This window comes from Mirounga leonina, unplaced genomic scaffold (genome assembly GCF_011800145.1).
Source record: "Mirounga leonina isolate KUSES-001 unplaced genomic scaffold, KU_Mleo_1.0 Mir_151, whole genome shotgun sequence".
Classification (NCBI taxonomy): domain Eukaryota; kingdom Metazoa; phylum Chordata; class Mammalia; order Carnivora; family Phocidae; genus Mirounga; species Mirounga leonina.
In genome coordinates this window covers 108,694,241-108,713,087 of record NW_023270377.1, presented here as the reverse complement: position 1 = coordinate 108,713,087, position 18,847 = coordinate 108,694,241, and the positions used below count along the sequence as shown (strand labels likewise).

The 18,847-nt window shown below is 55.6% G+C and overlaps 1 protein-coding gene across 1 annotated transcript in view; it reads left to right on the top strand.

Annotated features, from left to right (window-relative positions):
• The window catches only part of HS6ST1 (heparan sulfate 6-O-sulfotransferase 1), a 41,575-nt gene that overhangs the window by 21,216 nt on the left and 1,512 nt on the right, over positions 1-18,847 (top strand). The window lies entirely within an intron of this gene.

Below are 18,847 nucleotides of genomic sequence, written 5' to 3'. Positions count from 1 at the left end.
GTTCAGGACTTGAGCCCTGGCTTGTTTCTGTGTCCAGGCTGGTATGGGCTGAGGCCTGTTCTTTCCTTGTCTGCACATGGTATGGGTGTCCCTGCCCCATGGGCTACCGGGTTTCCTTAAATCCCAGCCTAGGAGCCTGTCCTAGCCAGTGTCCTACTGGGCTTGGACTCCAAGAAGGGATGGGCAGGTGGGGCACCTGGGTGGCTTAGTGGGTTAAGCGTCTGACTCTTGATTTTGATTCAGGTCATGATCTCCCAGGGTCATGAGATCGAGCCCCACATCAGGCTCCACGCTCAACAGGGAGTCTGCTTGAGATTCTATCCCTCTCCTTCTGCCCCCCCACCAGCTCTCTCGAGTGCACACTCCTTCTCTCCTCTCTTTCTCTCTCTCTCAAATAATAAATCTTTTTTAAAAAGTGGGGGGGGATAGGCAGAGCCTCTGGAAACAGTCCCTGTCAGGCCCCTTGTCCCACCCCTTTCACCCAAGCTGATTCCTGTGCTAGTGGGAGGGCCTGGGGCTTATGTGGGTCTGCCCCTGCTCTCCTCTCCCAGCCTCCTCCCCCACCTGGCTCCCTCCACCCCGGACGAGGTCTGGCTCCTCCACCAGGAGGGCAGGGGTCTTCTCTTGGGATCAAGGAGCTTGGCAGGGTTTCACCCAGGTGGGGCTCAGGAGGACTGTGCATTTGGAGGACCCTGAGCAGTGAGAGTTGGACAGAGGAAAGGGAGGATCAAGAACCATTTTCAAGGAGATGAGCCTGTGGGCCCCTGGCTAACTGAGATAAAAGTGTGAGCGGGGCCCAGGGCCATTTGTGTTCTGGGCCCTGGGGCAAAGCTGTTATAGCACATGTCCTTTCAGGGATGGTTTTCCTGCAGGTCTGTCCAGAGGCCTTTCTAGGGATCCTGCTTGCCACCTGTTTCCTGAGCATACCCACACGTCCCACAGACGGAGAAGGGTCCAGCTAATGTAAAGCAGCAAAGGCTGGTGCCATGAAACAGGGAAACAGGCTTAGAGAGGCCCTGGCCCCACATCCTGCCTCCATGTGGGCCCTCCCAATCTGCTTTGCTCCAGGAAGGCATCGGCCTCTGGAGACCCCATGTCATACAGCCAGGGGTTCCCCCTCGGGGCTGAGGCCAGCTAAGCTCACTCGGAAGCAGGCACTCTGGCTGACGCACCTGCTGAGCTCACCTGGTGCCTGGGGCCCTTCCTGCCAGACACCTGGCCCCCGGGAGGCTGGGAGCAGGGAGGATGCCAGCTGATGAGGCCGCTGCCTCTTGCCACTCATCCAGTGGTGTGGCTGCCCCAAACCTCCAGAACCTGCAGACCTCTGAGAGCAAGCCAGACCTTTTCCTGTCAGACCCTCTGGGACTCGGGACAAGGGCCCTGGATAGGGGAAGTAGGTCCCTCCTGCAGTTGGGACTCTGAGGGTGAAGCCCCCAGCCCAGTGCCTGCACATAGGTGTTTAGCAAAGATGAGATGGACAGACAGGCTCCATTTTGTCATTTTATTGTATGAGGTGAGACACCCCCCCCCCATACAGAACGGGGCGTGGGCATTTTCACCCCGTTCCCGTCTTAGAGGGAATGCATCTGACTCTTCCCTGAGGACTGTGTTGCTTCTAGTTTACTTTGTATGCTTTATCGGGTTAAGAGAAATCTCATCCTATTGCTACATTACTGAGAGGTTTTTTGGGTTTTTTTTTTTAAGATTTTATTTATTTATTTGACAGAGAGAGACACAGCGAGAGAGGGAACACAAGCAGGCACCAGAGAGAAGCAGGCTCCCTGCTGAGCGGGGAGCCTGATGCGGGGCTCGATCCTAGGACCCTGGGAACCTGACCTGAGCCGAAGGCAGATGCTTAACGACTGAGCCACCCAGGCGCCCCTCATTACTGAGAGTTTTATCAGGAATAGGTGTTTCATGTTAGCAAACGTCTTTTATCCATTTGTCCAGATCTATGATCTATTGGTATGATCAATCTCATTTAGGAATTTTTTGGCATTAACCCATCCTTGCATACCTGGGGTAATGTGACTTGGTCATAGTGTGGTATCTTCCATGTGTTTTGCTGGATAGGATTTAGTAAGATTTCTGTGTGGGTTTTTTACATCTGCATTGTGAATGAAAAGGGCTGTAATTTTCCTGTCTTCTCCTGTGTTTGTCTGATTTTGGTGCTGGGGTAATGTTGGCCTCTTAGAATGGGTTGGGCGGGGTTCCCTTCTTTCCCATTGTCTAGAAGCGTTTGTGTAAAGTTAGATAATCTGTTATTTAAAAATTTGGTAGAAATTGGGACGCCTGGGTGGCTCAGATGGTTAAGCGTCTGCCTTCGGCTCAGGTCACGATCCCAGGGTCCTGGGATCGAGTCCCGCATCAGGCTCCCTGCTAGGCGGGGAGCCTGCTTCTCCCTCTGCCGCTGCCTCTCTCTATCTCTCTCTCTGACTCTCATGAATAAATAAAAAAATTTAAAAATAAAAAAAATTAAAAATTTGGTAGAAATAGCCTGGCATTTTCTTTGTAGGAGTTTCTTCCCCCCACACCCACCACCTTTTTATTTTGAAAAATGAACCTACAAAGTAGTAAAGCCTTCGACCTTAGGCCAGACACACGAATGTTACTGTTTTGGCATTGGGGCACCCGCGCTCGTGCACATGAGCTCTCTTGCTCCGCGTACCGGCATGTGTCTGTGTACGTACGTGCTTACGCGTACACGTGTAGGTATACCTATATGCATGTCTGCTTTTTCTTTCTTTTTGGCAGAATAATTCCAAAGTAAGCTGCAGACATTTCTCAGTACTTGACTACTCGTAGGAGGATTTTTAACTACTGTTGTGATTTTTTTGTTGTTAAGGTGAAGGGCTACTTACACTTTATATATTTGACTGATGGCTTTTCTCTCTCTCTCTTGCATGTTCTCCTGGTGCCCCCACCCACGGTTGGCAAGAGCAGGTGAGTCCATTGTGGCTGTTTGTTCTCTAGAGGCCTTTCTCTCCTTTCCTCATGGCTGGGTCCAGGGGCCCTGGAATGGGCTACCTATCAGGGCCACACAGCTGCTAAGTGGCAGAGCCTTTGGCAAGTTAAAAGACCACACACTCGGTACCCTGTGCCTTGCCCAGCTCCTCTCAGAGACCATGCATCTGGGATTGCTTAGTGGTGTGGATGCCCCTGGTAGCTAGGAGACTGGCAGAAGAAGCTCTCCTGAGCCTCAGTTTGCCCATCTACAGAGGGGGTCTAATGGTGGTACCTACCCCAGAGGTTGTAGGAGCAAAGCTAGTGAGTGCCCTCTAGGCCCCACTCCTCACACCAAGCATCAGCCTCTCTTCTCCCACCCCCATAGAAGCACTTGATGGAGGGGGCCATGGTTCGAGACAGGTTGGTGTCCCCAGCCCCCAGGATTAAGGGTCGCTGCTGAGATGGCAGCTCTCCCAACACATCAGCCGGAGGTGGCCACCTTCCCTGGGAGAGCAGAGCTGGGTCAGCAGGGACCACAGGGTGGAAGAAAGAAAGTGGGACACTGCAGTTAATTTGGGCCTCAAATGAGTCTGTTTAGCGTGTGCTCTGTCTGGGAAAGAATAGTTTGCGTTCAGAGAACACACAAAGCTTCATCATTCCCTGGCACACTGTGTGCTTGTGCAGGTGAGGGGTGCATGTGGAAAAGGGAGTGTCCGCCCGCTCCTGTCCATTCAGAGGCTCTGTGGGGTCAGCGGGTTGAGCCTCAAGGAAGTCCCAGTGGTCCTCAGACCAGCTCCGGCCCTCCTGACCCCTAGAAAAGCAGACAGCAGGTAGTCTCATGGCTTCGGAGACGTCCTAGTGGCTGCTGGGGAGGCCCAGAGCTTCCCAGGCATCTGACTCTGCACCTCCTGTGAGAAAAATCAGATTGTATCAGGTATATAAAAGGCTTTTACTCTTTGTATCTTGTTTGTTTCATAATACACGCCTGTTCATATAAAATAGCAAAAATAGGAGAAAAGTGAAACGCAGAAGAAAAAGCACTAGGCCCTGGGACCAGCCCCCTTTGCATTTGCATTTCATCTGTGCTAGGTTTATGTGTTTTCCAGAATGGCATCAAGTTGTAACACGGGCTCTGATGGGGTGCTTTTGCTCATCATGCACACATGTATGCTCCCGTGTTACTGCAGAGTCCCCAGAAGGGCCGCGTGGCCCGGTTGCCATGGAGCTGCTGGGTGCAGGTATCAAGCTGTGTGCCCCTGAGCTCGAGTTAAGCCCTGAGCTGTTTGTAGCCTGGCAGGGACGGTGCCCACCAAGCTGTATCGTGCTGCATGGGCCTTCCGTGCTCGGACTTAGCTGTAGGAGCTATCTTGGCACAGAGTCCCAGAAGCTGCTATTATTGCCTGGTGAATGGCAGGAGCAGGTTCAGCCCACACGCGTGCTGCCCAGCCTGGCGGGGCCCAGCACTGCCTCCTGCCTCCCTCGTGGGCCCCCGCCTCATCCTCCTTGGGTCCCCGCCTCATCCTCCTTGGGTCCAGGAGGCCGTGGCAGGTCTACAGGTCCGGGCTGTGTGGATGTGGGGAAAGAGCCTCAGCAAAGGTCTGGAAGCTGCAAGAGCAAGCCCATGAGTCCGGCTGGGATTCAAGCTGATGACAAGCAGAGGCCGAGGCTCTGGAGGCAGGTCTCGGGCTGAGTCAGCAAGCACACGGCCCCATCCAGGGAAGGAGTAGGGCACAGTCACCTTCCCTTTACCCCGAGGTGTGAGTGTGTGTGTTCAGGCAGAAGTCTCACCTGCTGGGTGTCAGAAGCCAGGAAGTGCCAGGCAGGCAGGCGTGAGTTATGAAGGGGCAGCCACCGTGCACCGTGAGCAGTGCGGTGGGGTCCGGAGGCCTGGCTGGGGTCACCTGCTGGTCAGCCCCGACTTCGCTGGAGCACTGCCCAGGAGGGCAAAAGGAGACGTGAGGAGGTGGCTCTCACCCCCGAGGCAGAGTACCACTTGTGCTGCTCAGGCAAGAGTCCAGGGCTGGGGCTGACCCGAGCCGTGACTGGCTGGGGGATAGCAGGCAGTCTCCCACGATGCCATCAGCCAGTCCTTTGCTCATGGGAGAAGAGCTCTCCGGAAAGGTCCACACTTGGTTTGGTGGAGAGCAGCCCCAAGCCTGGCCTTGCTGGGAGGCCGTGCCCCCCCCCCCCCCGCCAGGGCGAGCCTTCCAGAGCCCCGAGCAGCCACAGCCTTTCTGGTCACCTGCTAGGAGAGGCACTTGTGGGCCTGGCACCCCAGCCCTCACTGTCCAGCCCCCGGACACCTCCGGTGTCAGTGCTGTCGGGGGAACGGCTCCCCAGCAAGAGGCCTGCTGGGGGTCTCCTGCGCCCTCACTGTGCACAGTGGCACGTAGCCCTGCACGTAGCTGGCAAGTGCATCTCCAGGGAAAGCAGCCCTAACCAGACTTCCTCGGCAGAGCACCCCCAGCCGCAGGTCCTAGATGTGTCCCCTGAGATGCTTTTACAGGGAAGGGGGATCATCCCTGGTCAAGAATGGAGAGTGACTAACACACAGGCTGGAGCCAGGAGGGCCCCTCATGGCACCCCAGCCCTGACGTAGGACCTTCTCGCAATCTGTGGCAGCTCAGGTGTGGTGGGTGTGGCACCCCACAGAGCATGTTGGCCTGATGGTTAAGTCACCTCCTGTCCCCCAGGCCTCCCAGGGGCCTGGTGAGAGGCCCACGGGATCACAAAGGTCAGAGGCCTTGGGGAAAAAAGCTTGGGCTTCCCCAGGCATGGGGCCCCACTCCCTGGTCAGTTGCCCCAAGGAAGAAGGCGAAGGCTTCAGACTCCAGGATGCACTGCTCTGGGGTCCAACCAGGGGCATGGTGCCTGCCCAGCCAGTGCCTCAGATTCTCTGTGCCACAGAGCCAGGGGGCTGAGGTCACCTGCTCTACTTTCCTAAAGCTTGGCTAACCTTATTTGTAAACGAGGGAATATTTTCCTCTGCTACAGATGTTGTCAGGCGAGGAGGAAGGGGCTGTTGAGGTATTTCCTAAGCCCAAACTAACCCACTTGTTTTTCTTCACATTTTGTCAACAACTTGGAATTTCTGAACAGAAATTTTATTTTTCCCACTGTTTAATAACAGTGTCCTTCCCTTACTGAAATCACGAACTCCCCTCTGCATTTGTGCGGTGCCCTCCCCATCCCACCTCCTCTTCCTCTGGAGATTTGTCAGGAATGCTTGCTCCTCCCTGTCCAGATGTCACACCTCAGAGGCCCCATCAGACCCGGAGCTGGGATTAGGCACCCACCCTTTCCACTCCAGGCACTGGCCACTCTTCCAGCCCTTCCAGTGCTACAGGAGGGCAGAGCTGTACTCGTCCTGTATGCGGCAGGTGCTCCTTTGAAGGAAAAAAGAAGAAGACCGAGGGGACCATGGAGCCCAGGACGGGGTGCTGAGCCCTGAGGCAGAAAGGTGAGGTCACCAGGCTCCCACCTCTTGTACCTGCCTGCACTCTGTGCATCTGCCTGGGGCTCGAGGCTCCTCACCATCCCGGCTGTAACGCTCTTTTACCAACAGCCTTTTTACCAGGCCTTTACAGGAGGTTGGGAGGTCCAGGAGGTGGTAGGTAAGGCTCAGAGGGGTCTTCACTCTCCCCAGGCCTCATAGTAGGGGAGAGAGCCAGCAGAGTCTGATACTGGAGCAGCTCCCTCCATGAGGATGCCTCTGACCAAATCAACCTGAATGCAGAGAGCTCCATCTCACCCCAGTCTCCCCTTGACATTCCCAGCCTCCTAACCAGGAAGCCTACCTGGGGGCACACGATGAAGAGAAGGGGTAGGGGCTGTCAGCTCCCAGTACCACTCCCTGTGGGGAGCAGGACCTCACTCAGCTTGAGCCGGCAGCAGGCAAGAACTGGCAGTCAGGGGTGCCCATGTGCTTAGAGGAGTCAGTGCACGCACCTGCAGGCAGGGGATGCCTGAGGAAGGTCCTGGAAGGAGGATGCTTGCTGGAAGGCCCCGTCCTCAGTTTCCACTGGTCCTTGGTCAGACAGCCCCTGTCACCCTGGCCTGCTGACACCCCCACACAAGAGCTCTGCTTCTGTGTCCTTTCGTTCTGACAACTCCTCCTAAACAGTAAGGGCCCAGCACCAAACTGAGGTGTGCAAACCAGCCCCTGGGGTGTGGGGCGTGCACAGCGTGGGGAGCCATACCACCACTCCCCTACACACCCTGCCTGTCTTCAAGACCTTTGATCCCAGAGACCCTGGAAGTTGGTGGGAGCAAGGTTGGAGAGGCCTGTCTGGAACTGTGAGCCCACGTGGCTCATGTACCCTGGGCACACTTAGGGCCTCTAGCTGGGCCCTCTTCCTCCATCCAGTGGGGGCTCCTCGGGGCACGGACTTCTCCCTGGGAGCTGGACTGTGTGACAGCAATGGGGAAGGCGTGGGGACTCATGGCAGCCCTGCCCCTGCCCTGTGAGAGTCACGCCCGCTGCTCCCTGCCTCTGCCCTATGAGAGTCACGCCCGCCACCCATGCATCCCGCAGCCCTGGAGGGACAGGTCTCCCCACCCACCAGGCTTCCTGGCAGGGGACCCAGTACAGCTCCCTGCCTGTGGCAGTGTCACATCTGGCTGGCCTCAGGCAGGAGGAGCTGGAGGGCCCTGCAGGACCGGCGGAGAGCAAGGTACTGCCCGGGCCGGACCAAAGTCCAGGGCTTCGGCTCTGTCTGCTCCCCGTGACCAGCGCCCCAGGGAAACCGTGTCAGGAGGACAGTCACAGCGGCCGTGTGAAGCGTAGCGCTCCGTGTCGGTGCATCCTAGCTGCTGGTCTGGATAGGTATTTTTCTTTACGAAGACTGCTCTGACTCTCAATGAGCTCACTGTACTTTAAAGGAAAGGGATTGGAAATTGTGTTCATAGTTTACTTTAAAAACTACCACCGCTCCTGGCCTATGGTTTGGTGAGTGGTCAGCAGGTGGCTGGGGGCCAGCCTTGCCGGGCGACATGTGCATGCCTTCTGGGGGCGGGGCTCTGTGGGGAAGCAGTTCTCATCAGGCACTTACGGTCTGGGCCCAGGTGGGCCTGGGCTCGAACTCTAGCACCACCAGCAGCCAGCTCGGTGGCTAGGTTTGCTGTTTAACCTCTGTGGGCCTGGTTTCCTCATCTGTAAAGTGGGAATACTTCCTTCCACCGGATGTCTCTGAGTGTCCAGGATGACCATGGTAAAGCACTGAGGTTCACCAAATTAATTAATTCAGTCGTTACTGAGCCCTTGACACCCCGGGCCCCACCCCAGACCTGGCTGGCCCCACCCCAGACCTGGCTGGCCCCACCCCAGGAGCTTACCCTCTGATCACGCCCCAGTCCTTATGCTTTGGCCCTGAATAGATGGATTAGGTTCAGAGACCAAAATAGAGTAGCCATTTATTCCCCTCCCTTTGAAAAGGAGCCCAGTGTAGGCAGGCCCGAGTGATGGTGCAGCCACAGGAAGCACCAAGAACCCAGGTTCTGTCAGTCCCACCATCCCCAAAGAGTAGGGCTTCTGCCTCATGATCCAAGATAACTGCTGGCGCTCTGCAGGCACATCCACATTCCAGCCACCAGGAGAACAGGGGGAGGAAGCTGTCTCCACACACATCCAGATGGCCAGACTTAGTCACACAGCCACACCTGGCTATAAAACATTTCCTGGGCTTCTTCCTCCTCGGCACTTCCTTGCTGTTTCCTAAGCCTGAGGAGTCACCTGAGGGCCCATGTGAGTGCTGCTCCCTGTAGCCAGACTCCCTTCCCACTGGAGGAATTCAGCTCATGGGGTGAGGCAAGGAGGCCCTCCTCACTTTGCCAGAGGTGGGTGTGGCAGGCCAGCCTAGTGTGCTGCGCCCCCTGCTGGCGGGGCACGGCAAGGCACGTGGGTGGAGGCCCTGCTGCTCAGGCCCTGCCCAAGCACAGCTCAGCCTTCAGGGGCCCGGTGGTCTTGGGCCAGTCTTTTATCTCTCTGCACAAGCCACCCCCACCCCCCATCCTCTCCAGCTGCCCCCACAGGTCACTGTGTGGTCGATGAGGGGCTCGGTCAGACTTCGCTTACCCCAGAGCTCCCATTCTGGTGTTTCGCCAAGGGTTGTGTCAGCCGAGGGCTCTACCTGTCCTGGGAGGAGGGGTGGAAAGTGGCCACGCCTGCACTCACAGCCCCTGATCACAGACCCAGGTATTTCTGGAAGCAGAGTCAGTTGATCACAGCTGCTCTGTGGACACGTTACCTAAGAAAGGGATGGCCTTACGCAGGCATTTTCTACCATGCATTCGGAGAGGGGGCTCCCCAGCCTGCCACTGCCAGCTCAGCATTTGGTGATTTAGGTTTCTGCTGCAGGTGCCACGTGGGGCCTGCTCCCGCGGCACTGGGTGTGGTGCGGGGAGGTAAGTCATGGCCAGAGCCAGTGGACAGTCCGTTCGCTGTGTCAGGTGCTGGTTCACTCTTGTACTGCCTAGGAACTGGCCCATCTCCTCCTGTCCATCCTCCCACTGCCCATGCCAGCACTGAGAGGGCCTCACCTCTCCCTCCCACTCTGCTCCCTCTCCCTTCGGCCTGCACTGCTCACCAGCCAGGCCCTGTTGAGGATGCACATGAGGATCCTGGCTCAGAGAGGAAGGGTGACCCAGCTGACAGCCAGCCACCCAGCTGCTCCCCCTGGGGAGCTGCACCTGTGGGCCTCTTCCTGTCACAGGAAGGAGGCGGCCACCGGCCCCACAAAGGGCAATCTCGGGGAATCAGAGCTAAAAATCAGACTTGCATTTTTGTAAGGCAGTAAATCCCCCATCTGGATTCGGTGCTTGGTCATTTTACTGCATGAGCTCCATTCCCCAGAGCTGGCCTGGTGTACAAGCCGCCCTTTCCAAGTCCAGCAGGCCAGTGAGAACAGCAGGACTGGGCTGCTGGGTGCTGTCAGGCATGGGTCCTGGGCCACCAGCACCTGGCCTACAGTCAGCAGCAAGCAGTCCTGCTGGGGCTCAGCTCAGTGAGCTAACCACAGCAGGTCAGGCTCCCTGCTCCAGCCACCCTGAAGGTTGTCATTTCCTTCCTGTAATGTGGACCTGGGCCTTGGTGAGGGTGCCGGCTGCCCTGCCCTGCAATGCCCCACAGGCCCTGGGGTGAGACAGTAATCAGAGCAAGACTTTGGGGAGGCAGGGCTCCCAGCACACCAGCCCCAGCCAGCCCGTGAGCAAGGGCTGGAGTACTCGGGTCAGCTCTCACCCACCCGGGCAAGCTCTCCTCAGTCCTCCCTCTGAATTCCCAGATACTTCTCAGAGTAGATCCTGGCCTCATGGTGTGGCCTCTGTCCCCACGAATAGGGATTCCTGGACCCTGAGAGGCCAAAGTACACACTTGGGGGTGGAAGGGGGTGTGAGTACCCCTCACGGAGCTTCCCTGGCCACTCTGGGACCCCCCCCCAAAGGTCAACCTTAGGGGGAAAAAGGAGCTGGTCCTCCAGGGGCTCTTCTTGTGACCCATGGCATTAATTTTCTTCCAGTGTCTATGTATCCAGAAGTAATAACAGTAGTATGTCTTTTTTTTTTTTTTCTCTTTCAAAAACTTTGTAATTCTGGCTGTAAATGACAGTGTCCTCACTCGCAATTAGGGAGCTACACCTCTGTTGTCACTGGTTAGACAAATCTGCCTTTATTTCAGGGTGTGAGTTTAGAGACTGGTGGGTTGGACCCTCGTTCACAAAACTCCTGCTGCACGAGCCTGCAGCCCAGGAAGGTGAGCGGCAGCATGCCCGCGCCTCTGAGATGCCAGCCAGCTCGCTTGTTGTCACAGACGATGAACAGCGCAAAACTGACCCTTTCCTGTGGCCTCTCCATGCACCAGCACCCCATACCAGGCAGCAGAGATGTTTTTATAATGCCTGTTCCTTTATTTCAGTTATTTCAACAGTGTGCACTCATTGTAGACAATACAGAAATGTATAAAAATGCTGAAGTAGGGACACCTGGATAGCTGAGTCAGTTAAGCGTCTGCCTTCGGCTCAGGTCATGATCCCTGGGTCCTGGGATTGAGCACCGCATCGAGCTCCTTGCTACGCAGGGAGCCTGCTTCTCCCTCTGTCTGCCGCTCCCCCTGCTTGTGTTTGCCCTCTGTTTCACTCTTCTCCTGTCTCTCTGACAAAGAAATAAAAAATCTTAAAATGTTAAAGTAACCCATTTGGGCATATGGGTATTCCCTAGACTTTCAACTTTGCTGTGAGTTTGAAAATGTTTATAATAAAATGTTAGCAAGAATCCATAACCTCACCATCCTAAAGCAGCCCCTTAATCATACACTTGCCTGCTGGGTGGCGATCACAGAGTGCAGCTCGGGGGTCGGCAGGGGCTCTTCCACACATCTTCGCCTACGAGCAGCTCTGTTCTGGCAGTCTGTGGTAGGTGTCTACGATCTCCTCCCCGCCTGGCTTCCACGTCTCCTGGGTAGCCAACACGCAGCCAACATTCTGGAACAGCTTTGCCACATCCCAGCCCTTCTTGTTAGGGCACAAAGCTAAAGCCCAACCAGCTCTTCACCCAGCCACAGAATCCTGTGCATTCACCCAGCTCGGGGCTTCTCTCTGCCTGAGCCAGGTTCAAAGTCTGGTTTCTGGTCAGAGCCCTGGGCTGCCAGGGGAGGGTAGGGAGTGGGTGGGTTCAGGCATGGGGTTCAGATCAAACCCACACTCTCGGGGCAGGAAAGGGAAAGTGAAGCTGCCTCTGGCCACTGGTGTCACCTGTGGGAGGGGCAAGGGGGCAGGTGCGGGCTCTGGTCTTAGACCATTCATTCACCTCACCCCTGCGAGCCCAGTTGTCACATAATTGATAAAGTTTGAGCTATACAGAGACGGTGGTGGGCTGACTTAGCTGATGCCCACGGGCAGGTGGGAGGGGGAGGAGCTCCTGAGGACAGTGAGAAGGTGCCATCTCCCTGATCCGAGCCCCAGAGCTGAGCAGGAGCCGCCTCTCGGCTGTCACCCACTTGCCCACCACCTTCTCCTCCAGGAAGGAACTCAGAGCTCATTCGCCGCACCTTGCAGAATTTTTCCAGAGACTGTTATGTTGTCAACAAAGCAGGGCTCCCAGACAGCAGGGATAGAGTTGTCCTGTAAAAACTCTGACTTAAAACTTCAGAGCCGGCCACTGCGTGACAGCAGTGTTTGGACTCAGGAACAAGACACATTCCTTGCCCACTAGGATCTTACACGATTGTGAGATGCGCTAAACCAGTGCACACGAAAATGTCAGAGCAGCTGAGTGCACAGAAAGCATTAAACCTAAGTAATCAAACACAAGAATGCATGGTACAGGCAATAAATCCTGTGAGCTGTCAGGAGTGATTGCAGCCCATGCAGACTAGAATTACGTCACAGCATAAAATTTCTTTGAAATCCCACGTTTTATCTTTGAAATCCATGTGAATGCTGCACCCCATGCCGTTACCCATCTGAGCTGGTTTTCCTATCAAATGAACAAGACCCCTCTTGGTCTGGCCTTGCCTGCACCTTGAGCCTCCACTGCCCCCCTCAAGTCACAATAGGCTGTGCCCCCACCATCTCCGAGAAGCCCCTCTGACCCTGCCCCATTTGGGAGGAATACCCTCCGCCCTCCCCCCATTTGTCGCCTCCCACTGTCCTTGTGGGTCCCACCCAGCCCAGAGCACTTGGACACTGAATAACTGAGAGCCATAGCCCCCCTCTAAGCCTGAAACTTGTCCTCTGTGAAAGGGGAGAAAGGCCTGCCCAACCCCCCACCCCCCGGGGCCGTGCCTGGCATGCTGTGAGCCTCAGTGACCATGGCTGCCGTTGCTGGTGTGAGGGACCTGGGGGCGTTGCCAGTTTGTGTCCTTTGCCATGCAGGGCACTAACTGGATGAGTGGTGGTGAGCACCCCCTGTGCCTCAGGCTTCAGGGGAGAAGATGTGGGCAGGGCTTCCTCGTCACCCCTCCAGTTCCAGTATGTGCCTTGTTTGGCAGTGTCCCAGCCACAGGTAGGACAGTCTGGGCTGGGCCGTGCACTGGGCAACTTTCCGGGCCTGTCCCAGGGCAGAGCAGGCAGATGTGCTCCACAGAGACCTGTCCTGGAGGTCAGGGTCCCATGGACACCCACTTAGGCCAGGACATGGTTTAGGGCTGTGCTCAGAGAAGGTGCCAGAAGCTTGCCACCCCAAAATAGCATCATTTGCCAACCAAGTCACTAAACAGGGTCCCTGCATTGGGACTGGCAGTGCTGACGGGGAGCCCCCAGAGTGGAGCTGACCCTGTTTGCACCCCAAGGCCCTCCTGGGTGGGAAGCCAACCACCAGCTGGATGCTCCATCTTCAGAGAATTGCGGTTCCTTCTTAGAGAGGCCACAGAGCAGCCTGCTCACTGATGCCTGATTAGCTCACGAGCCAAAGCTGATGCCCATAGGGGGTGCCCTACTCGCTGTGGCAGTGTTAACAAGTAGAAACGGAGGGGGGGGTTGCAGGCAGAGGGAGCATGGGAGCAAAAGTAGAGGGGACTGGTGCACTTTGGAGAACTGAGGCTCCTTGTTTGACAGAAATGATAGTTCACCTGCAAGGCCTGCTAAGGAGAATCTTGGTTTGGTTTGTAAAACTTTTTTTAACTGTTACTCATCACAAAGTGTTTTATAAACATACAGAGGCATTTGCATAATGTTTGCAAGAAGTAAAACGTAACATAACCCTCACCCCCCCATTGCCTGCCTTAAGGGAGTGGTTGATGCCCTGGAAGCCGCCAGGTACTAGTGCCAACCCAGCACCCGCCTGACCCAGCACACACCGAGGCCGACTTCTGCCTTGAATTCGTGTGTGTATCACCTCCTCACCTTTTTTTTAAAAATAATTTCAACATCTATGTATGTATCACTAAATAGTACTTTCTGTGGCTGTGTTTATATTTGGAAATGATAAATAGTATCATCATACTCTGTGGAATTTTCTTAATTTGCTTTTTCTTCAACTGACCCGAGCTGTTGTAACTAGAGTTCATCTGCGTTGCTGAGCAGTATTCCAGCGGAAGAATATACCACTGCTTACGCACACACGCCACTGTAGCAGACGTTTGGGGCGGTCGCGGGCAGGGCAGCCACGGACAGTCTTACCCACACCTCCCGGTGAGGAATCATGGGTCACAGGGTACGTGTGCCTTCAGCCTTCAGTGAAGACAGTCCATAACAACTGTCCCTTAAGCAATTGTTCACAGTTGGCATTGGCCCGCTTCTGGTTTGCCTGTCTAGTGGGTATCACTAGAGGCTCAATGTGCCATTTCCTCAGTGACTGATGAAGGGGAGCATCTTTCCATACGCTTTTTTGGCCAGTTTACTCATTGTTGTATTTTTAATGTTTTAGTTAAAATAGTCTACATACAGGCTTCAAGACAAATCATTCCAGGAGGCTTATAGTAAAAACCAACAGATCTGCTTTTCCTTTCCATCCTCCCCAAATTATCACTTGCAGCTCTTCGGTATTCTTCATGTACTTACTTCCATATTTCTAAATAATTTATCATCCTCTTTCTTGATTTATTGATTTAAACATTATCTGTTTGCTTTTTATTTTGGTAGATGAAGATTAAATGTTCTTAAGCCTTTGCACATCCTTCTCCATACCCCACCCAGCCTCCACGTAGAGTAAAAAGCTCAAGTTTTTATTAAATCAATAGTCACTGTTTACATTATGATGTCTCTAAAAGCATTGTTTACTTCCTTTGCCTAATAGAATGCTTTATTTTCTTTTTTTATATTACTTCTTGTTTTTTCCTGGAATTAATGATAGCCCTATTTTTTTTTTACTTGCTTTGTTTTTTATCTTCATAACATAGTTTTTTCCATGTGAATTTTTTTCCACAAATATTCTGATGCAGCAGGTAATCTGTCCATGCCCCTTTTTTCCTGGAACCCCTGCCCTTCTGCTCCTGGGAGGCCCAGTGGGATGCACAATTGACACCCTCGATCTCTCTCCTGGGTTGGAGTTCCTGTCTCCCATGCAAAATTCTTTGTTGTTATTGTTTACTAAATAAGATACCTAGTCCAATATCTTTCTAAAACAAGATTTATGGAAAATAAATGTCCTGAGTTTTTGCATGTCTGAAATGTCTCCAACCTCCCCTCACATTTGCTTGATAGCTTGGTGGGGTCTGACATGTCACTGGTCATTTTCCCTCAGCATTCTGAAGCCGTGGCTTCATTGATTTGTAGCATATGTTATTGCTACAGAGAAAGTGGGTCCCTTTATGACAACGAGTCCTCTTTATGTATTCCGTTTCTCTGTCCAGGTGCTGCATGGGTCATCTCTTTAATCCTGGGTCTGGTCCCCACATTCACTTGCTGGGCACGTGGGGAGCCATTTCAGGCTAAATGAATTATATACTCCAATTCTCATTATTTCCTCATCTCCCCTCTGCCTCCTCACTCCCCTCTTTCTGGAAACCTTGTCGGTTGGCACTTCGACCACCTGAATGGACAGATCCTGCTGGAGAGTGATAGGCAGAAAGCCCCCTGTTTTAGGGGGACCCCAGATGTCAGTGCAGGAAGAACTGTGCTCTGGGGCAGGGTCTAGATTAGCCTGGTGGCAGCTCTCTGGGCACGGGAGGGCAGGTGCTGGGGACAACAGTGAGAGTGCAGACTGTTGTTTGGCCCCTGCCCAGTTCTTCATATCCCTGAGTCATGAGCCCCTTGGCACCTTCATAGAATGTACATCAGGTCACATCTTGGGCAGGAAGCTGCCTGATGTGGTGTGTGGTCGGGCATCTGGGGTGGTTCTTCTGGCCCACACCACACTCTGCCCTCTGTTCACTTCTGGACAGGGCCCCTATTCCCTCTTCCATCAGACAATAAACCAGAACATAAACAGCCAGTGTGTCTGGTGGTGTGTATAACGGGCAGGGAGGGCAGAGTGAGGGAGACAGGAGCAGGGCTCCTGGGCAGAGGACGGCCTGTAGCCAGAGGTGCCTGCTGTGTCACGGCAGCAGTGAGCGAGGACCAGGGCGGACAAGGTGGAGGTGGGCATCGGGCTCATGAGTTCCTTAGGTGGCCAACAGACTATGGGTGTATGCACCTGAAGGGGCTCCTGCATTGCCCAGACGAGAGCTGGAGCCTGGGGCTGCTGGCCCCTTGAGCAGGTTCCAGAGTCTGCCTGAGCCCTTTTTTTCCACCATAAGCAATGTCTGGGGGGGATAGAATCGGGGGGGGGGGCATTCCCCAGGGCATGGCAATGTCCTGCACGGAGAAGGTGCCACATAGCCATCCTGATGCCCTTCCCAGTCACTGTAGCATGGGTGAGCCCCTGTTCCTGCCCAACTGGGCCAGCATCCAGGGATGCAGCGAGGAGAGAAGGCACTCTGCTTAACACGCACGTGGTGCCCAGGGTGCTGTGGGGTCAACGTGAGCCCCAGAGGCTCAGGGGGAGTCAGCTTCTCAGGCTTCACCAGGGACCACAAACAGGAAGCTCCAAGGACCAGAAGACTCATCTGCATCTTCTGGAACCTGCCAGACACACCAGCGCCTACTGTACCCTTGGAGACCCCTCAGTGACCCCACCCATGGGCCCTTAAGCCTTCAAACACCCTGGCAGCCCAGCTATCTAACCAGGCACAGGGCAGCTCGCACCACAGCTTGAGGAAGCAGCCTGAACTCGTCCTGCCTATTGATTTGCTGTGTGACCCTGGGCGAGTCACACACCCTCGTGGGCTGGGAGCAGAGGGACTTGAAAAGCAGGCTGGCCTGCCTCCGTGGACAGGACTCCCACCAGTCCTGGCTGTCCAGATGGCAGCTGTAGGTCACTGGGTAACCGTTACCTCGATGGCCAACATCAATACAACAGGAGAGACTCACAGCCAAGGGCTTCGGGGACGGCCACACCTGGTCTCCCCAGGACCCAGAGGCACCAGCGGTGGGAGGGCTGATGGCCCTGTTCCCACCACAGGGACCCGTGAGGGTGTGGGAGCAGCGAGGGCTCTGCCAGGCCTGCCCCCATCGTGGGACACAGGACCTTAGCCTGAAGACCGTGGGGGCACACGCTGGGAGGGGAGCCCGTGCTCTGTGTGCCCGGTGTGTTCTTGCCCTCAGAAGTCACCTTGGGGCATGTTGAACTCCAGCTGGCCTTGGCTGGCACCAAGTAGACAAGCCTCTCTGTCAGTTGACACCTCAAACTCTGGTTTTCTGTGTTCAGGAGGAACTACCAGGCTGGCCCATTTCCATGTGAGTGATCAGGGCCCCCCAGGCCTCCAGGAGTGGAGGAAGTCCCGGTAACCCTCAGCCTGCCCTTGGGGCCTAAGGGCACATGCAGGACCCGGCAGGGCAGGCAGCAGACACCTGCACATGGGGCTGTGTTTGTTCATAGGTGTGTTTCTGGGTGCATCCCTGTGTGTCCATCTGTCTTGGCCTCTTCAGAAGCACTTGACATGGTCAGGATTTATAAATGTCTTCTACTTCATTCCTAAAAAGTTGACCCTTAAATGAACTGACCTTTCTTGTCCTGGCCACATTTAGGGGCTTTCTCACCGAACCAGGGTCTGCAGAGGAGAGGCCACCCACCCGACCCCAGTGCTGAAGCTGCTGGGGACCTCCAGGCAGCGGCATAACCTCTCAGGCTTGGTGTCCCCCACTGGGGGCTGAGGTGCTGTGTGAGGTGACCTCCTTGAGGCGCCTTCTGTCTTGTATCCTCTGACCATCTCAGTCTCGACCCTGGGGAGTCATGTTGGCCCTGCTGAGCACACACACAGGAGCCAGCTTCCTTCCTGCCCACTCCCTCCCCTGAGGGAGGCTCTGGTCAAGTGAGCTGAGAGGTCAGTGTGAAGTTACTGCTGGGACAGTGGCCCACGGAGGTGGCACCAGCTGAGGTCTGAAGGATGAGCCGAAGTCAGCTGATGAAGCAGAGAGGGAAGAGAACACAGCTTGTGCCAAGGCCCTGGGGTTTCTCCCCAGGAGCCAGGGAGAGGGTCAAAAGGAGGTCCGCTGGTCACAGAGGGCCTAGGAGGGTGCAGGTGGCCCTTTGTGCATCTGCCAAGGGCAGCAAGAGCCCCCGAAGTGTGTCCCGCAGGAGCTGGGGTCAGATGGATGCAGGGCTCCCCACACTGTGGGAGCTGGAGCACCTGAAGCAAGCGGTCAGTGCCGAGGCTGGGGCCCGGTACGTGGGGAGGGCGCTTCCAGTGCAAACAAGGGCCCGAGGCGGCAATCACAGAGCAGACCCCAGGCCTCAGAGAGGAGTTGGTGGTCAGGATGCCCGCTGTCCTGCCCTCCACTCTCTGCTGAGGAAGATGCCCCTGACCCCCACTGCCCAGGTGCTCTCCACTGTCTGCCTTGTCCCCGGGGTGACCCAGTACCAGCCAATGGGAGCAACAGGGAACGTCAGGTGGCCGACTGCTGCCCTGTCTCCTCAGCAGTCTGCATAGAAGGACCAGTCTTTCCCTCTGCTGCCCCCCACCCCCATCCCGGAGCCTTTGGCAGGCTACGCCTGGCTCTGCTTGGGGGATCCTGAGGCCCCTAATGAAGGTGCTTCAGACCCACCCCCCTGCAGTTTTCTAGCTGCTCCCCTCTCAGCCTGGGGTGACCTGCAGTTGTACCCCACCACCTTTGCTTTTGCCAGTTGCCATGCCCACCCCCCAGGGCCCCCTGGGAGTTGTGTAGTCAGATCCGCACACTGCCAGCAGGCCCCTCGAGGTGCTTTGTGCCCCTGTAGCTCTCGCAGGGGGCAGTGTGAGGGCGGGGAAATTATTGGGTGCTCTTCATTGGGCCTCAGTGAGGAGGGGCAGTGTGGATGCACTCTCACACTGCTGTCTGGGGCAGAGGGGGCAGTTCCTTCCGGGAGCTTCCCCGCCCCAGGAGTGGCACTCCTTGGCCTGGGACTGCTCCCACCGGGCACAGGCCGCCGGTTCTCCCAGCCCAGGAGGAGA